General features: G+C 46.9%; 1 protein-coding gene across 6 annotated transcripts in view; it reads left to right on the top strand.

Moving 5' to 3' along the window:
* TPST2 (tyrosylprotein sulfotransferase 2) overlaps positions 1-9,857 on the top strand; it is a 366,385-nt gene extending 356,528 nt beyond the window's left edge. For all 6 annotated transcript variants that reach the window (XM_085633284.1, XM_085633283.1, XM_085633286.1 and 3 more), the window contains one exon: positions 9,293-9,857. The gene's annotated coding sequence lies outside the window, so the exon portion shown is untranslated. The remainder of the gene's footprint in view (positions 1-9,292) is intronic.
* Positions 9,858-18,173: the final 8,316 nt, after the last annotated feature.

Here is an 18,173-nt window from a genome sequence, read left to right as displayed (position 1 = left end):
ATCTGTTGACTGGGTGTGAGTGTTTGATTGGTTCTGATGCTCCGTCCATCACCACCCCCTTTTGTACCGCTTTGTTCGCCATAAGTTGGCAGGGTATGCTCAGACGTGAGTCCCTTGCTCACTTTGCCACTGGATTCAAGCAAGCCTGGCTGAAGACGGCTGAAATGCCAGAAACCGGTCCTAGGAAGCTTGTTTCCGGTCCAGGGAAGGCATGGCTTGGCAGTTCGGACTGGACTGTTCCCATGAGGCACAGGGTCAGACTGATTTGCATATGGCCATGTCTGAACTGGGGTGGCAGAGTGGGCTAAAGAACCGTGATGGATCAAACCCAGATCTGTTGACTGGGTGTGAGTGTTTGATTGGTTCTGATGCTCCGTCCATCACCACCCCCTTTTGTACCGCTTTGTTCGCCATAAGTTGGCAGGGTATGCTCAGACGTGAGTCCCTTGCTCACTTTGCCACTGGATTCAAGCAAGCCTGGCTGAAGACGGCTGAAATGCCAGAAACCGGTCCTAGGAAGCTTGTTTCCGGTCCAGGGAAGGCATGGCTTGGCAGTTCGGGCTGGACTGTTCCCATGAGGCACAGGGTCAGACTGATTTGCATATGGCCATGTCTGAACTGGGGTGGCAGAGTGGGCTAAAGAACCGTGATGGATCAAACCCAGATCTGTTGACTGGGTGTGAGTGTTTGATTGGTTCTGATGCTCCGTCCATCACCACCCCGTTTTGTACGACCTTGGGATACGGCAACGAGTCTACGAGTGGGAACTCCACCCACAAGTCCTACTCCTGCACTGCCAGCATTGAGGGTTCACCAACGTAGATCTGTTAGCAGCCACCAAATGCCCAAGCCTCACCGCTAGGTTTCAGCACCCACAGTTCAGGGGCAATGTACTATGGATTACTTTATGACGTTACTGACTTGCAAGTTGCTGAAAACACCTTTTTAAGGCAACTTCTCTCGGTCTCAGTCTCCCTATTGCCCTCTGTCACACAGAATTGGGACTAGTGCCACCAGAGGACTATGTTAAATTAGTTCCTTTGATGCTCTTGAGAGCAATTTGGGTTAAGCACGATACTTTACTTAACCAGACCTTAATTAACGATTGTAAGTCTTCAGAGAAAGCATCTTAATTTATTTGGTTGAGATACATGAAGGAACATCTTGCACTGTTAGGGAGTGAAGATTGCTACTATAACCCACTGTTAATGGTTAATATCTCTAAACAACTAAAACATGAGTTTATCACCATAAAGGGTCAACAAAAGCATGGAAAACAGAAAAAAAAGAGGGTGGCTGGATATCTCCCCCTCATTACTACCAATACCATGGAACCTTCTCTAATGTTCGCATTTTACCATACATAACACTTTTACCTGATTGGATTCAGGTTTGGCATGGCACATTTAATGGCTTCCTAACTAAGCTTTGCTTATGACTCCCTTCTAGAGCTTTGCCTGTGCGACTCCACAACAAGTTAGTCTCCGCTGCACGTTTAATTTATTTTGCAAGTTATATACTATCCTGGGAGTAACTGTTTTAATCCCACTTTTAAAGAATTTAAATATTAGGTGCTGCAGAAAAGCTTTTTTTTATTTGTAGCTCCCTCAAACAGAATAAATATGTCTGATGGTCTGTAAATCTTTTTCGTCTGCTGTTCGTCTAAGGCAAATAGTGGGGAAATTACTTTTGTTATATATCTGATGTATCTGCCTGAATCATAAATTCGTACAGTTGACACCCCGTCTACTATGTTTATACTTGTATAAAGCATGTTCTATAAAACTATATGGGTTTATGTTTTATTGTTGACTGCTGTATCATTGTATAGGCCTTGTTCCAATCAAGTTACTTGGCTTTGCATTTTGATCTTGTAACTGGTCTGCCATCAAATATTTATAATATGCAGATACTTTAGGTGTATATTTTTGTTAATTAGTAAAGGAATTGCTTTTTATTTGCTCATATATATATAGGTTTGTTTGTACGGTCTTTACTTGTTTTTATCTGTATTGTATTTTTTAAGGTTATACTGTGTGTATGCCTGATAAAGAAATTTAGGACTATAGCACTATGAATGAACTGGTTAGGGATATTTGCCTACACTTTTCTTCCATTCGCACTACTTCTGTATGTGATTCAGAGGCTCCAACAAACATACCTCATCCTTGTTGTCTATGGTCCCTCATGTTAGACTACCCAACCAGCCAGAACTTCTCACTGAACACCAGGACACAGTCAAGCACCAGAACCCCAGGTGGCTCAAACATGCGATCTTGGTCCTGAGGTCCTACAGTTTGGAAGAGGTTCATTCATTGCTGCCTACTGAAACAGATTGATGCTCTAAATCCAACAGTAGAAAACCTTGTTTGCTACCTGTTTCATTTACAATGCTCAGGTCTAGCTTACAGGTCAATTCATTTACATTTCCCTGCCATTGCAGCTTACCTACATAACAGTAAACACTCTTTACTATTCAGAGTTGCCGTAGCCTTTATGGATGGGCTTAAAAGGTTTACTCCCTGCTCTCACCACCAATCTTCCCCTGCCCTACACCCCAACTCACCACTTTCAGAATCTGAATGTAGTCCTAACTAAACTCATAGGCCACCCTTTTGAGCCCCTTCACTCTTTGCCCTCTCCAATTCTATCTTGAAAAGGTGTGTTTCTAGTTGTAGTCATTTCCCTCGGGCGTGTAAGTAGTCTCCAAGCTCCCTTTTTGGAAGAACGTTTTTCCAGGTTTACCATGACAAAGAAATCATCGGAACTGACAGAGTTTCTGCCCAAGGCTGGTCTGTCCTTTCCACCTAAACCAGACAATTGAGCTCTTGGTGTTCTTCACTCACCCAGACCCTGTTGCAGAGACAGCCCTCCACACTCTAGCCTTTTAAAGGGCCCTCAGGTCCTACATCAATAGAACTAAATAATTTAGAAAGACACAACAACTGTTTGTCGCCTTTACTAAACCACACAGTCCGTGCCATATCAACAGCAGGGGAAGCTAGTGATGTGCTTTCAAACCCGCTATGTCAAGGCCAAAAGACATCTCACTACCTAGGCTTCATTCTCCACGCAAGAAGGCAGCCTCCATAGCCTTTCTGGGTAATATCCCTATGGCTGTCACCTGTAAGGAAGCTACTAGGTCCACCCCCTAACACGTTTACCAAGGACTACTGTGTGGATGTTCTAGCACGGCAACAAGCTCAAGTTGGCCAGGCTGTACTACATACACTTTTACAATCTTCTGCAACATCCTCTGGCTATCGACCGCTTAGTAAAGAAAAGATTTACAGTCTATGCAGAGAATGTGTGTCTACAGGCTACACATGCTACAAACGGAGAATGTTACCCTGTAAGCATGTAGGCTGAAGATTCACATGCTTTACCCTCCTCCCCAGAAGTCTTTGGTTGTTACAGATCCTTTTCTTTTGTTTTCTAAATTTACTTTCATGGCCATCTACTTTCCCTTCTGTGCTCCATATCTATCCTCACCCACTGGTCGGAAAAACAATATAACAATGGAGCTGATGCCCATGCACATTACCAGTCATAGGAGGAGTCACTACACCTTGTGAGTCGACTCACTTCTTCAAAGAAAAACAAGTTACGCACAACCTAGCCGAACACTAGATAGGAGACAGGAGTATGCAGAGCATGTGAATTCACAGCACTACATGCCACAAACATATGCTTACAGGATAAGTAACCTAATGGCACACTGGAGGCCAACTTGCTGCCCTAAAAAGGCCTCCGTCACACAGCAGCCTGGCTCAACAAGAGTTTGAAGAAAGGAAGGAATTGAAAACTCACCTCTTAAATTAACACCTCAGGCTGTCTTCTCACCAGTTTTATTAACTCTACCTCTTCCAAATGCCCTTTCCCCATCTGGGGTTTGCCCTCACTACAGCTCTCCGATGCTAGCCAGCTAAGCTTGTGCTTTACAAATACCAAAACATGCATACAAACATACACAATGCCTCCTATTGATACAGAAAGTAAAATGCAGTTACTGACATCATGCTACACAACACTTTCAGGGATTTTTCATGTTTTTTAATACACTGAATTCTGATGATATACAACCCCTTAATTTCAACTGCTTGTATAAATTATTTAAAACATAAAGTAGCCCATAAGAGTTGAAATCTAGTTAATTCAATAAAAGAATATAATGGCTCAGTCAAAGCTTTTAAATTTTGATACCAATGGTTATTTTTGACTATTTGAACAATGTGTCATGGCTTCCTTATTAAAAACGTACCCTAGCAATTAAAAACAACAATTTTAAAAGACATAATTAATTTGAAAGTAAAGAACAAGTGCAAATAATCTATTTAAAAGTCTGTTCGCACACCACATGATTTCCCAGAATATGATTGAAAGATTGCCCAGCTACAGTGGAAGTCATAAAGTGGACAGAACTAAAATCGCAGCTGAATAAATGTAAACCTTTTGTACTGGGTAAGGTGAATATATGTATTTTTGTGGTTTAGTGTCCAAATATGAATCTTATCAGTATTGAAAAAACATTGTCTGATTAACTCTCATCAGATCATTAGTACGTGAAAGGGATCTTCAGTTTTTACATTCAGTGCTCCAAACTTCACTCAATTTGAGATCTTTAAGGGTGCCCTTCACAAACACAGTTCCTGGTTTGGATAGAAGTGTGCAATTGCCATTATGTACGTCCTCATCAATCCTTGCAAGGAGTTCTGACGTAATAGGTTTGAAAACCTATTTTAAATAGTTGCCTTGAGAAGCACAAAAAGCAGAATTGTAATCTTAGGTGTCTTGGTCTGCTGCTTATAATAGTCCATAAATCTTCCAGATACAGCAGTGTAGGAATAAATTACTGAAAGAATAAACTTTGCTCCAATGACTCTTAATATAGTCTGCAAAATAAAACTTTTTAATTTATTATATAGACTTCTCAGGACAAATGTCAAACTTGTTGCTTTCTGTTACCCTTTTAATAGATGGGGTCTGGAGAAGCAATAATCCTGCAAACAGACCGCTAAATATTTATAAATATTGATCCTTCCAGCCTTATTGTATGCTATAGACCAAGGGTCCTTGGCAACTCATTTTCTCCTATAAACCATTTCTTTGGATTCACTAGCATTAATATTCAAACCTCTGTGTAAACCAGCGATGGTCAGTGCATACTGGTCATGTGTATACTGCAAAACAGAAATCTGAGTGTTCCTTATATATTGTGAATATACGTTCTTCTGGGCCAGACTGGGGAACCAAATGCAGCCCAGGCAAAAATGCTCAAACCAGCCTGCTCCCCTTGACTCCTCGTGCAAACTTTCTTTCCATCCATGCATTCCCTCTCTCCTACTCTCTTCTCCATTTCTGATCACTTTCTCTCCAACTTCCCCCTCCCTTTCTTTCTCTTGCCCTTGAAGTCTCCCCATGTCTGCTTCAGTGAACCTCGGGGAGCTTGGGAAAGTGACTGAGGCACCAGGAGTGGCTCTGGGCTTTATAAACTGGACTCCACAGGCTCCAGTCCACTTCGGAAATGCCCAGAGGAATACAAGACCTGCCAGGCCTTAAAATTCTCACAAGCCAACTCTTCTGGTGCCTCACTTTACTTGTACACCGGTGTCCTCGTACAATGATTGAATGGGTCTGAGTAGGACAGAAGAAACAATCACCGTTTTCTAGTTTCATGCACAAAAAGAAGCTTGATTATTGATATTAAAGGCATAAATGGGAATGCACTTTCTTGGAAAGTAATGATTGATTAGTATGATGTTGACCATAATGTTGTCTTTTGTCCCACATGCAGGGCGTACATCAGTTGATAATAGGTATCATCAGCCAATGGTTGTAATTCCGTCAACAGGAGCCTAGCATAAAATTGGGCTCAGTGTCCAGAGATTAAATAATTCTGTAGTTGCTTGGCTTTGAGAGATGCCTTCCCTTATAAAGTGAATGTGAAGGGAATTTGGCCTGTGTACAAGGATGTCCTAAACAATAGTGTCTCAATAGCTTTGCTTAAAATGGGCATTGCTTCTTGAAAAATGCAGTTGGTAAGCCATTTTGGGCAAGGTGCTCCCTACAGCTGGCTAACGTAAGATTACATTCGAACACAGCCTCCATCTGTCCCACTTAGCGTCCCACCTCTGCCAGGCTGGTCTCATACACTACATTCCTTGTTTGTGATGGACTCCGAAAAGGACTGCGATGCAGGTGATAAAAATTGCTAAACCATACCACGAAGGAAACTGGTATGATGACATCACAGGATGCAGAGGTGTTGCCACCTCCCCCGATCCCAGATTCCTCTGCAATAGTCAAGCGAAGTTCTCGACCTCCAGCTCTCCACCTTGGAGGTCAAAACTAATGTCCTGTCAGAAGCCCTCTAGCCTGGGCAAAGAGGCACTCACCAGCACTCATGGAGGCCTGGGCCAAACCTTGCTCTGGGACCACCCGTAAATCTCCGAACTGCAAGGCGCTACGACCTACCCCAGGTAATTAATCTTTTTTGTCTCTGCATCCCTCTACTGAGAACTTGGTGGTGTAGGTTTACACCAGTTGGACAAATCCTAACACATTCCTGACCACTTCCCCAGATAAGTAGTCACAGAGAGTGAAGACCTTCGGGAAGAACGTATTTTCTTCCACCAGTTTGCCCCTCCAGTATGGTTATGCCAGTTGCCTGCTAGGCCCAAACCATCCAATGTGAACTGGAAGACATTTGCCCAGTACTGACCAGGCCATACAGGTTGGATGTGATGCTGCCAGATTTACAATTCACTGTGGACTGGATACCACGGATTCCATCAGGCGAGCCATTGGCATTAGTGTTCCTATTCGTCGCCATGCCAGGTTGTGGTCAAACAGGCTTTTCAGATCTTGTCCAGTTGTCTCTTATGGAGATGTCCTTTGATGGGACTTGATTCTTTGGGGGCATTCTTTGAATGCCAGGTAGGATGATCTCTTCCTTCTACACCTAGCGGATCTCAAGTGGCAGTTGCACATTTAGGTGACACTATGTTTCTTCCACAAATGGGGAGAATACTGACTTGATCTATTCGCCACAGCCGAGAATGCACAATATCAACAGTTCTGCACGTTGGTCTTTCCAAGGCACCTCTCACTTGGAAATGTGTTCCACCTAGCATGGGACCTGGGACTTCTCCGTGCCTTCCTGTCTATAGCTCTTCTGCTCAGAGTTCTGAATAAGATCGGGACCGACTGGACCGGAGTCATTTTAGTGGCCATGGATTGGCATGGAGGCTATGGTATCCAGGGCTCCTGGGCGTAAGCATTTGTCCTCAGATTAGACCGTCCCTCCAGGAGGATCTGGTGTTGCAGCGGGGCAGGGTCCTTCACACTAGCCTTCCCAATCTCCACCTTCATCCTTAGAGATTGAGCAGTAATAGCTGAACACCTTCCTCTGGAGGTGGTTGCTGTCATCTTGTCAGCCAAGCGTCTTCTGACAAAGATAGTACATGCCGGTCGTTGGGTCACACTTGTTGCTTGGTACGGCGATCAGCAGATTAACCTGCTCCAGGCAAAGTTGTCGGATGTTTTGTTTTTTGTATTGCCTCTCTCCCGGCAAGGTCTTGCTTTGGGCAAAGTTAAAGGGTATCTTTTGGCCTTTTAGCAGTTGCTAGATCAGCCCTCATTATTTAAATCCCCTGTGGTGATGCATTTTTTTCTGAAAGGCCTATAAAATATGTTCCCTCCCTTTCCTTTTGTAATGCCACAGTGGGACCTTAAATTAGTCCTCACATATTTGATGTGTACTAGCTTTAAGCCGCTTTTCTGCTGTCCTTTGTGGCTTTACACCCTTAAGACTTTATTCCTTTTTACTGTAACATTAGCACAGCATATAAGAGAGCTTCGAACTCGGTGTCCATCAGCCGTACACAACCACCTTCCCAGACAAACTGGTTCTACGGAAATGAGAAGCCCTCTTGGGGAAAGTTGTGTTGTTGTTCCGTGTAGATCAAAATATCACCATACCAGTGTTATTTGCTGCACCTCACCTCTCTAAGGAGGAAGAAAGTCTCCATCTCTTGGACCCCAAAAATAACCCTTGGCTTGTACATCAATCACACCAGAGGACAAAGGGTGAATAATCTGCTCTTTGTGAGCTTCACCAGAGAGAACAAAAGGAAAGGCCATGCTGCCAAAGGCCCATCTCCACTGAATCGTCCTACGCATTGTCAAAAAAGCAGCCTGTGGAAGGGCTGCAATCTCATTCTACCAGAGCCAAGGCTGCTATCACTACATTGGCACGCGAGTTACTGTCCTGGACATCTATCGGGCAGCTACGTGGTCATCACTCCATACGCTCACAAAGCAGTACTGTCTGAGTAGCCAGATGCGCAGAGGGGACATTTCTCCCACTCTGTCCTACCAGGCATATTGGTTTGAGTTCATTCACAGACCCACCTCCCAATAGGTACTGCTTTGGAATGTATTCAAAAGTTTAGGAATGTTTTGTTAGCAGTCTCTGTCAGACCAAGTTACTTACCTTCGGTAACACTTTTTCTGGTAGAAACTCGAGCTACCTGCCTATCCCTCACCAAACTTCCCATTCTCCCCGTTTGTGAATTGGACTCTACCCATTAATTGGATCCCGAGTCGTAGAGTCTGTACATTGGTCAAGTCGATTTGCTTTTGGGGCTCTGCATCTGGGGGAGCTGACAGTCTCGAAAGCAACTGACATTGGCACTCGGGAGTGGTGCCTATATTGGCCCTGCATGTCATTTCCAGAGCGGAGCAGCGTTCAAGTGGAGCACATAGCGCCACCAACTGGCACGCAGAGGCATTGTTCAAAAGTTTCCAGATCCCGCCTGATGCCTGGGAAATATTTAAAAGGTGAGGAATCTGTACTTTGATAGTTGCTACCAGAAGTTAAGTAACTTGTTTTTATGATGGAAAATCCCATTAACATGAATTACTTAAACCTAAAGAAAAATCTGTGAAAATGTTCATTTTACTTGTGTGGATGTTTTACCGTTTACTAAACAGCTCTTATGATGTTAATAAAAACAAACAAACAGCACTGAGTTACTTCGGTTTATCTTTATTTACTAGTTGCGGGCAGAAAAATTCATCCCTCCACTCTTGTATTCCTGGAATAATTGGTGATTTTGCAGGGTTGTAAGTAAACCATGCCTCTCATGTCTAATTTTGTAGGTCATTACAATTGAAGTATTCTGCTTACGTTGGCATTGGTTACAGATGCTAAAAAAAGCCTAAACCATTAAATCCGTTTCTGCTCGCTGCAGCCAACATGTATAAAAACTGTTTCCCTTTTTCGTTTCAGATGAAGTTTGAATATGAGATGCGTGCCTGTGGTTAACATCCTCACTCAATTTAGAACTCAAGAAATTGATCATCATCATGAAGAGAGAAAGTCTTTGCAACCGACAGAGGAAATTAGTTATCCAAGCATATTGCTTGCAAAATATTGCCAAACTGTGACTGCTCTACGAAGAATGTATTTGCATTTGTCTGCAGAACTCAAACGTTGGAGCTCTTCATACAGTACATTGTCATTTGTTTTGTTTGTTTCTAATTATTGTGGGCATAAAGAAGCGAAATGTCTGTGAATTGATTTTTAGTGCTTAAATTAGATCTGCATCGAAAATAAATTTTATATCCAGTTCTCAGAATGTTTTTATATATATCTATATATATTTAAAAATGTCATATGCTATTTTCTAATTTGCAAAAAAGAGTACATTTTGGCAGCTTTGCTAACATTCATAAGTGATCTACCGTCCTTCGTTCCCACCCTTTTGATTTACAAAAATTGAAAATGCCAAGCAGTGTAATTTCTCCATGTCTTACACTCTGTTTCACCTGATTAAAGTATTGTTTTACTACAACGTGTAACATTTTCTTCTGTCTGAAATCTGAAAAAATATTACTATATTAATTTATTTTTTAGTATAAAGTGTGGTGATCTCCAAACCTCTGAAGCAGCTTAAAAACATATTTAATCTCATTTGTTTTTTAATTTATTTTTTTTAATAGAAGAATTGAAACATTTTTCCTGAGAACCGGCATCATTGTGTGGAACGTCACTAATCATTTTTTCCCCAAGTAGTTAAAATAATAATAATAATGTTCTAGTAGCTTGTTTGTAATGTATCCCTTCATTTCTTTCAGCACGAAAGCCTCCCGAATTGTTTGAGCATTCATTCAGGGTGAGAACACAATTGTGAACATTATCAGTTAATGAGAAGCTTAGCAGGTTCTCACAAACATGGAGACTAATTGCCACTGCACACTCTTGCATCTGTCCTCCAGTGGGCCACCTCCACACTCTTCCCTTTGCCTGTCCAATTTTGGTGCTCCATTACAGTCGTGGCATCCAGTTTCCCTTGTCTAAAACTTGGTAGGCAAATCAGAAAGAATGCTAAATAAAACTGTGCCTCACAAATTAAAGTGAAGCGGCAGTGGGGATTATTACCCATAGCTACAAGATTGCACTTACCGCGGTATATCAGAGTGCATGATTATCCCCATGAAGTCCATGATAACTATATATATAGTTGGATTTCCGGGGATTGAGTTGTGGGCCCCCATACCTGTAGAAGAAGCGAAGGTGTGTATATGTTGTAGAAATTAGCTTGTGTGGAAAAATACAGGCATGCGTGCTGGGAAGAATAGGATTTGAAGGCTCATAATGCTGCATATGTTTGACTTTGCACGTCTCTTTCAGAAAACCGCCATGTAAGAAAAGACAAAATGGTAGCATCCGGATTAGTTGTAGATCTGTGCACTGGGATATTGGGTACACTCTGCACATGTACATTACATTGGAATGTGTACTGCTCAAGTGCTACTTTATATTTAGGTTTAGCTACGGTGGCTTCATGGTCAAGTCATTCAGATCCTATACCTATAGAGCCATGTATTATGTCTCATGAGGATATAACTCGCCTCACTATCATTACAGATGTACAATTGAGCTTTCAAATCAACCAAGAAATGTATTTTCCAGTCTACTCTTCTATGTTTTATTACCTGTAGAACATGACATTTAGCATTATAGTTGAAGTGTAATTTGTGTGCAGCTTTGAGCCAGGAGCAACCTCATTGGTTATGGTCTGGCAGAGTTGGAGTGTGGCGTGTGGTTGGGTAAATGGGGCAGTGTCTATGCTGATGGCTCATGGAATGGGTGGGTCGGATGGGTCCTCAATACTGCAAGGGAGGGGAGAGAAAGATCTGTTCATCTCCGGGTTTGAGGCCCCTGGTCACAAGGTCCATTACGACCAAGGGTACTAAACCTGTTGCCTAACGCAAAAGAAGAAATAACGGGACTAAAGAAAATAGAATGGTTGGCACAAACAGTTGAAACCTTAGTACTTACACTTTGGTCCGTCTGCTCAAATCATGACTCTACACTACAACCAGTATAATGCATTTTGGTAGTTTGATTTGAATGTCTTGAACACAATGCAGAATCTAGAAAAGAACATAGGAAATATAGAAATCCAAATAGACGCCCTCAATGGCTTGAATGAGAATTTAAAAAAAAAAAAGCTGTACAGGACTACCGGGAAAATCAGGCTTATATTCAGTCTTGCCAAGAGGCAATAAAATAGATATCTTCCATTAGGCAGTGACCAAAGAGATCAAGCAAATGAAAAATGTTAGAAACCATAACTAGGAAAATATGGCCACTGAATATAGAGCAGCACGGAAGAAGTTATAGGAAGATCAAAGCATAGAGATTAAACCAGCTGAGAAAGGTTGTAACATAGTGATCATAGATAAAGATTAGTATATAAGGAAAGCAATGAGTTAGTTAAATGATAACTTTGATAAGCTCTCTACTAACCCCATCATCACACTACAATAATTGTACACGGAAAACTGGATATGTTGAAAGAGGAAACCGTGACTAATGAAGATGAATGGCATTTCCCAGTACTTCCGAAGGTGCATAAAAAAAAAACAACAATACTTCAGGAAGATCAATAATCTCAGGGTGCTCATCACTTACTGTAGTCATTTCTTCTTCAGTTTTGAATCTTTCAAAGATTCACATGCTTGTATCTTCCCCGTCGTCATGGTGGGAGTCTCACAGTAAATGAATAACAATAGCGGTAAAAGAAAAACTAGATAGGCTACCAAACTCCATACTTCCCTATGGTTTTCTATCATCATTATTATGTGGGCCAAATGCCAGCCAATCAGCTATCAGCCCTGAGATCACACTCCCCAGCAGAACCACCATACCTCAGATTTCCAACCGCCATCGTGTGAGAAGGAGTCTCCCTGAGCCTTGCTCAGTTTGTTTCTTGGTCAACTTTTGACCTGTCTTGCTACAGTTTTTTCAGCTGATTTTGAGGTATTCTTTTTCCTCTATTTTCGCAATGTCTAAAGGCTCTAAAAAGAGGCTTTTCAGATCTTGTGGGAAGGCCAGGTTATATTCTGAGGACCCCCACAAAGATTGTTTGTATTGTCGTCATCCCAAGCACGTTCCTAAGGAGTGCAAACATTGTCGAACTTTCTCTGCTAAGACTTAAGGATAGAGAGGCTCGTTTACTGTTGTGTCTTCAGAAAAAGAAGTAATGTATATATGGGATAAAGGTGCACTCCTGTTTAATCAATTAATGAAAAGGCCTATAGTGTGTTTATAATGGGTGCTATGGTACTAAATCCGCTGTCACGACGGATACTAAGATAAGTAATGTAGCAGGAAAACCTACTACGTACCAAGCACTGTTCACTAGTTTGTAGCAAACAAACCACTGTTTTTTTTTTTTTTTTTTTTTTTTTTTGAAACCGTTTATTGCAATCTCAAGTATATACAAGTATGGGCCTACAACCTTCCGGCCGGCCGCTAAAGTGACAGAAGCAAATGACATACATACAATAAGGCACCTGACTTTGCAGAGACGATAAAGAGGAGGTATCAACAACGTAGGCCACATGACTCTGAGCCCACAATACGGTTTCGTTTTATACAACACAACAACATAAAACCACACCCGCAAGGCAACCCGCGATCGAAAATGACGACACGTGCTTCTCCAGTGGGGACCCCAACCATCCAAAGAAATCCAGAGAGGGGAAGGGAAGCAGATCCGGGACTGGGAGAACAATGTGCCCGGGGCTGAGGGAGGGAGTCAACTAGGGGGATGGAGCCGGTGAAGTGGGAGGCAACGACGGCGGCTCGCAAATACCCCCGCGGTAGGCGTTCCAGGGGCCCCATATCTTCACCCATGCCCCAGGCTTACCCCGCGCCACATACACCACCTTTTCTCGGAACATGCACCAATCCATGTGTTCTTTCCAGGCTGACACCGCCGGGGGCCCCTGGGATCCCCACAGTTGAGCAATGTCACGTTTAGCTATCATATATCCCAGAGTCACCCATCGCGTCTGCGGAACCGAGTAATCGGTCGGTTCCCACACATTCAGCAAGCATCTCCTCGCTTCAGGCAACAGCGCGACATGCGTAACCGCTCGCAGGACCTCATGCACACCACACCAGAATCGCTCCACCCTCGGACATTCCCACAGAATGTGCAAAAAAGTCGCCAAAGCACCACACCCACGCTTACACAATCCATCCTCGGCATAGCCCATACGCAGAAGCCTTGGCCCCGTCATATACACCCGGTGGAGTATCTTAAGCTGGACGAAGCGAAGGCGAGCCGGGATGGCCACCTCCTTCGGAGAGGCCACCGCGGAAATCCAGTCCTCGTCGTCCAACTCCAGCCCATCGGCAACCCAAGCCTCGCGGAGGCCAGTCAGTAAGCCCGAGCGGTCATTTATCAATTTCTTGTAAATGAGGGAGATCGTACTGTCCGGAACGTGGCCATCTAGCACTCTATCCTCCAGGGGGGAGGACTCCGGGATGGAGGCCACGTCTGGGAAGACGGAACCCAGTGCGTGACGGACCTGCAGGTAGCGAAAGTATTCACTGCCCTGCAGCTGAAACTCCGCCTGCAGCGTCTCGAATGTTTTGAATCCTCCCCTCGTCCAGAGATCTCCCACTGTACTGATGCCTATCATGTCCCACCTCTCGAAGCCCTTCGAGGTCCACAAAGAGCCCAGCCTCTCCGACGCATACAACGGTGACGCTCGGGTCAAACGGTCCTTCCATCCCATAGCTGCATTAGCCGCGTGCCATACTCGCACCATGACACGCGTGGGTCCCGTCAAGCGGGAATCGGGCACGCTAGTGTAGAGCGCTCGATTGTAGTCGCCACCGGGCAGGAGCATTTTGTCCATTTCAAATGCCGGGTTTAGGGCGGGCCCATAGAAACCGTGATTAATTGCAGCTAACTGGGAGGCCCAGTAATACCGCTTAATATCCGGGAGGGCAATCCCTCCGTCGTACCACGGGAGCGTCAATTTTGCCAGAGCTATACGCGCCCTCCCGTCCCAAAACAGACGGCGCTGCAAGCTTTCCACCTCACGGAAGTAGCGCGCCGGGACCAAGTCCATAGTGTTCTGAAGAGCGTACAGAAAGCGCGGCAATGACATCATCTTGAACAATGCCGCCCGGCCGAGCGGCGAGAGCGGCAAGCGCCGCCAGCGCGCGACGTCCTCCTTCAAGCGCTGGAGGGGGGGGAGCAAATTTCGCTCGTAGCGGGCCACCGGGTCCAGCGTAATATAGACCCCCAGGTATCGAAATCCCCGCGAGGCAATCTGGATCGGACAACCCCGAGGGAGGACAGGAGCCTCCCCGGAAAGCACATAGACACAGGATTTAGCCCAGTTGATGACAAGGCCCGAATTACGGCCGAAAGAGCGCAAAACATCGACCAGGACAATCAGTGACTTGCGCGGGGAGGCTAAGTACAGAAGGATATCGTCGGCGTAGAGGGACACGCGGTCCTCATACTCGGGGGTCCAACGGAGACCACGGATAGAAGGGTGCCACCGCAGCCACTCCGCCAGGGGTTCCAAGGCCAGTGCAAAAAGGAGCGGCGACAGGGGACAACCCTGTCGCGTGCCCCGTCCCAGCCCGAATGGGGCCGAGACTCGACCATTCACCACCACCTGTGCCAATGGGTCCGAGTACAACAATTTGACCCAACTGATGAATCCCGGGCCAAATCCAAATTTCGCCAGCATCGCCCAGATGTAGGGCCATTCGAGCGTGTCGAACGCCATGGTGGCGTCTAAGGACGCCAAGATGGCCGGCTCCCGCACGAACGGAACACGCGCGAGCACCCCGTGCAAGCGCCGCAGATTAAGGGCCGTGTTGCGATGGGGAATAAAGCCGGACTGGTCTTGGTGGACCAAATCGCCCACCACGCCGACCAGCCGGTTGGCGAGCACCTTGGCGAGGATTTTAGGCTCCGCGTTCAAGAGCGAGATAGGCCGGTAGGATGTGACCCGGTCTCGCGGTCTCCCCTCCTTGTGGATAACCACGATGGTAGCCAGACGCTGGTCCGGCGGGAGGGAGCCCCGCGAGTGGGCCGCCAGGAACATTGCGCGGAGATGGGGTGCAAGTACATCCGGTCGCAGTTTGTACAACTCGATAGGAATACCGTTCGGGCCCATGGCCTTGCCAGAAGCGACCGAGCGGATGGCGAGGGCAATTTCGTCCGAGGTGGGGGCGGCATCCATCAACTCCCTGTCTTCCATTGAGAGGGAGGGCAGCGCGATGTCACGCAGCAGGGCATGGGAATCCTCTTCCGGGCAGGGAGAAACCGGGGAATATACCTCGCGGAAATAATCCGCGAAGCAAGAGACAATGCCTTCCGGCTCAGTAACACGTACACCATCCATTCTCTCAATCAGCGGGACCACACGACTAGCTCTCTCCTTCTTATCCAACCACGCAATCAACTTGCCAGCCTTATCACCCACATCATACAATCGCCCCTGTTGCTCCCTGCTGAGGCCCCTGGCCGCCTCCGTGACGAGGGACCTATATGCCGCCTGCTTCAGGTGTAGAACGTGCAGCGCAGCGTCAGTCACCCCACTCCCCAGATCACCCTCCAGTTCAGTAATTTCGGCCTCCACCCGGGTCACCTCCTCCTGTGCGCGCCTCCGGGCATGGGAAATAAAGGAGAGGGCCTCCCCTCTAAGCACTGTCTTGAAAGCCTCCCACAGGGAGATGGCCGACGAGACAGACCCCACATTCTCCTTAAAATACCGTTGCAAGGATTTAATCAAGTCCGCACGAATAGTGGGGTCGCGCAGGTACCAGGCATTGATTGGAGCTACCCTGCCCTCCCCCCTCGGGAAGACATCAAAGTGCAACAGGAGTGGGGAATGATCTGAAATACCCCGCGCCAAATGGCGCACCTCCCCCACTCTCCCGGCATAGGCCGCAGGGACAAGGACATGATCAAGCCGCGAAAGGCTACCATGGGCCCCCGAATGGAAGGTGTATTGCAGCTGAGTGGGATGCTTTAGACGCCAACAGTCCACCAATCCCAGTGTGTCCAAAAGGCCAGACAGCCACGCTTGTGCCTGGGGGAGGTCCCTAGGGGGATAGCGATCCATAGTCCCAGAGGCCACCGCATTGAAGTCCCCCCCAACCACCAGAAGCCCCCCCGGAAGGTCAAGCAGGAGGCGTCCCAGGTCCGCAAAGGTGGTGGACTGTAACCCCGGTGGGACGTACACTGAGACAAAGACGACTACTTTGCCCTCCATTCTCCCCACCAAGACAGTGTAGCGTCCCCTCTCATCATGGCGCACCTCGTCTATTTCTAGCGGGAGCGAGGTCTTGACCATAATGCCCACCCCTCGTGAGCCAGATGTGAAGCCCGAGTGGGCCACCAAACGATAGCCACGCCGATTCATGGCACAAAAGGTGTTACCAATGAGGTGCGTCTCCTGCAAAAAGACCACATCAGGCGAAATCCGTTTCAGATATTGCAGGACCACACCCCGCTTAATCCTATCACCCAGTCCGTTAACGTTCCAGGACAACAAAGTCAGGTCCCTACCCCCCATCACATACAGAAGCCATCATTTGTCCCCCGGAGAGCATCTCAAAAACATCAATACAATGAAGGGTTTGCCTTGCGGTAGAGACGAACCACACCCCAACCCACCCATCCCAACAAAACTCCCCCCACCCTGCACCCCTGCATGAGCCCGAACAGCCCCCCCAAAGTGCAGTGTGCCTGTCGCCCCATAGAAAGAAAACTAACTAGTCCCCCGGAGGAGGAGGGAGATCCCCCAAGAGACCCCACACGACCTCCACGGGAGGGGAACTTACCCTAACAGTCAATGGTGACAATAACACAGTCCCGAGCAAGGCCTACCATTAGTCCCTCAGTCCTGATCCTGCGGGCCCTCCCCACCAACCGCTCCCCCCCCCCCACCCCCCCGGCCCCGATCTCCGGGCAAAGTGTCCAGCCAGTCCCCGGCCGCTTCGGGACGATCAAAAAAGTGCGTGCGGCCATCCACCTCCACCCTCAGCTTAGCCGGAAAAAGCATCGCATATTTGAGATTCAGGTCCCGTAGGCGACGTTTGACACCGAGAAAGCTCAGTCTCTGCTTTTGGACCGCCGGAGTAAAGTCAGGATAGAAATTTATATCCATATTATCAAGTCTGACCGGCCCTTGTAGCCTGGAAGTCTGCAGGATAGCGTCCCTGTCCCGAAAATTGAAAATCCGGGCGATGAGAGGCCTCGGAGGGGCTCCGGCCTTAGGCCTACCCCCGGGGACCCTGTGGGCACGTTTCACTGCAAAGAATTTACTCAGCCCCCGAGGCTGGAGATGGGTGAGGACCAAGTCCTCCACAAACAGATCCTCTGCCTCGCGTCCTTCCGGCACCCCGATAATGCGGACGTTGTTTCTCCGGGCCCGACCCTCGGAATCCTCCAGTCGACGATGCATCAGGGCGCTCGCCTGGCCAAGCCTGCGCACCTCCTGTTGGAGGGCCGCCACGTCAGATGTGAGGCCCGAGGTAGAGTGGGCCAAAGAATCGACCCGGTCATTTGTTTTTGACAGATCGGCTCTCACGAGGCCCACGTCCACGAGGACCGAGTCGATCTTCTGCGCCAGAGTGTCGAAGCGCTGGTCCACCGAGGCCTTCATCTCGGCGATGGCGCCCATGACGTCTCGGAGGGTCAGGTCCGTGGGCAGAGCAGGAGCATCAGTCGGGCCCGTAGGGGACCTACGCAGCGCCTCTGGAGACCCCTTCTGGAGGGTGTAGCGATCCATGTTGTTGGATTGATGGGCCGCGCCACGACGGGTAGACTTCACTTTAG

The sequence above is a fragment of the Triturus cristatus genome, chromosome 11 (assembly GCF_964204655.1).
Source record: "Triturus cristatus chromosome 11, aTriCri1.1, whole genome shotgun sequence".
In the NCBI taxonomy this organism is placed as follows: Eukaryota; Metazoa; Chordata; class Amphibia; order Caudata; family Salamandridae; genus Triturus; species Triturus cristatus.
The sequence above is the reverse complement of the archived record's forward strand: the minus strand, read 5'-3'. Positions and strand labels throughout refer to the sequence as shown.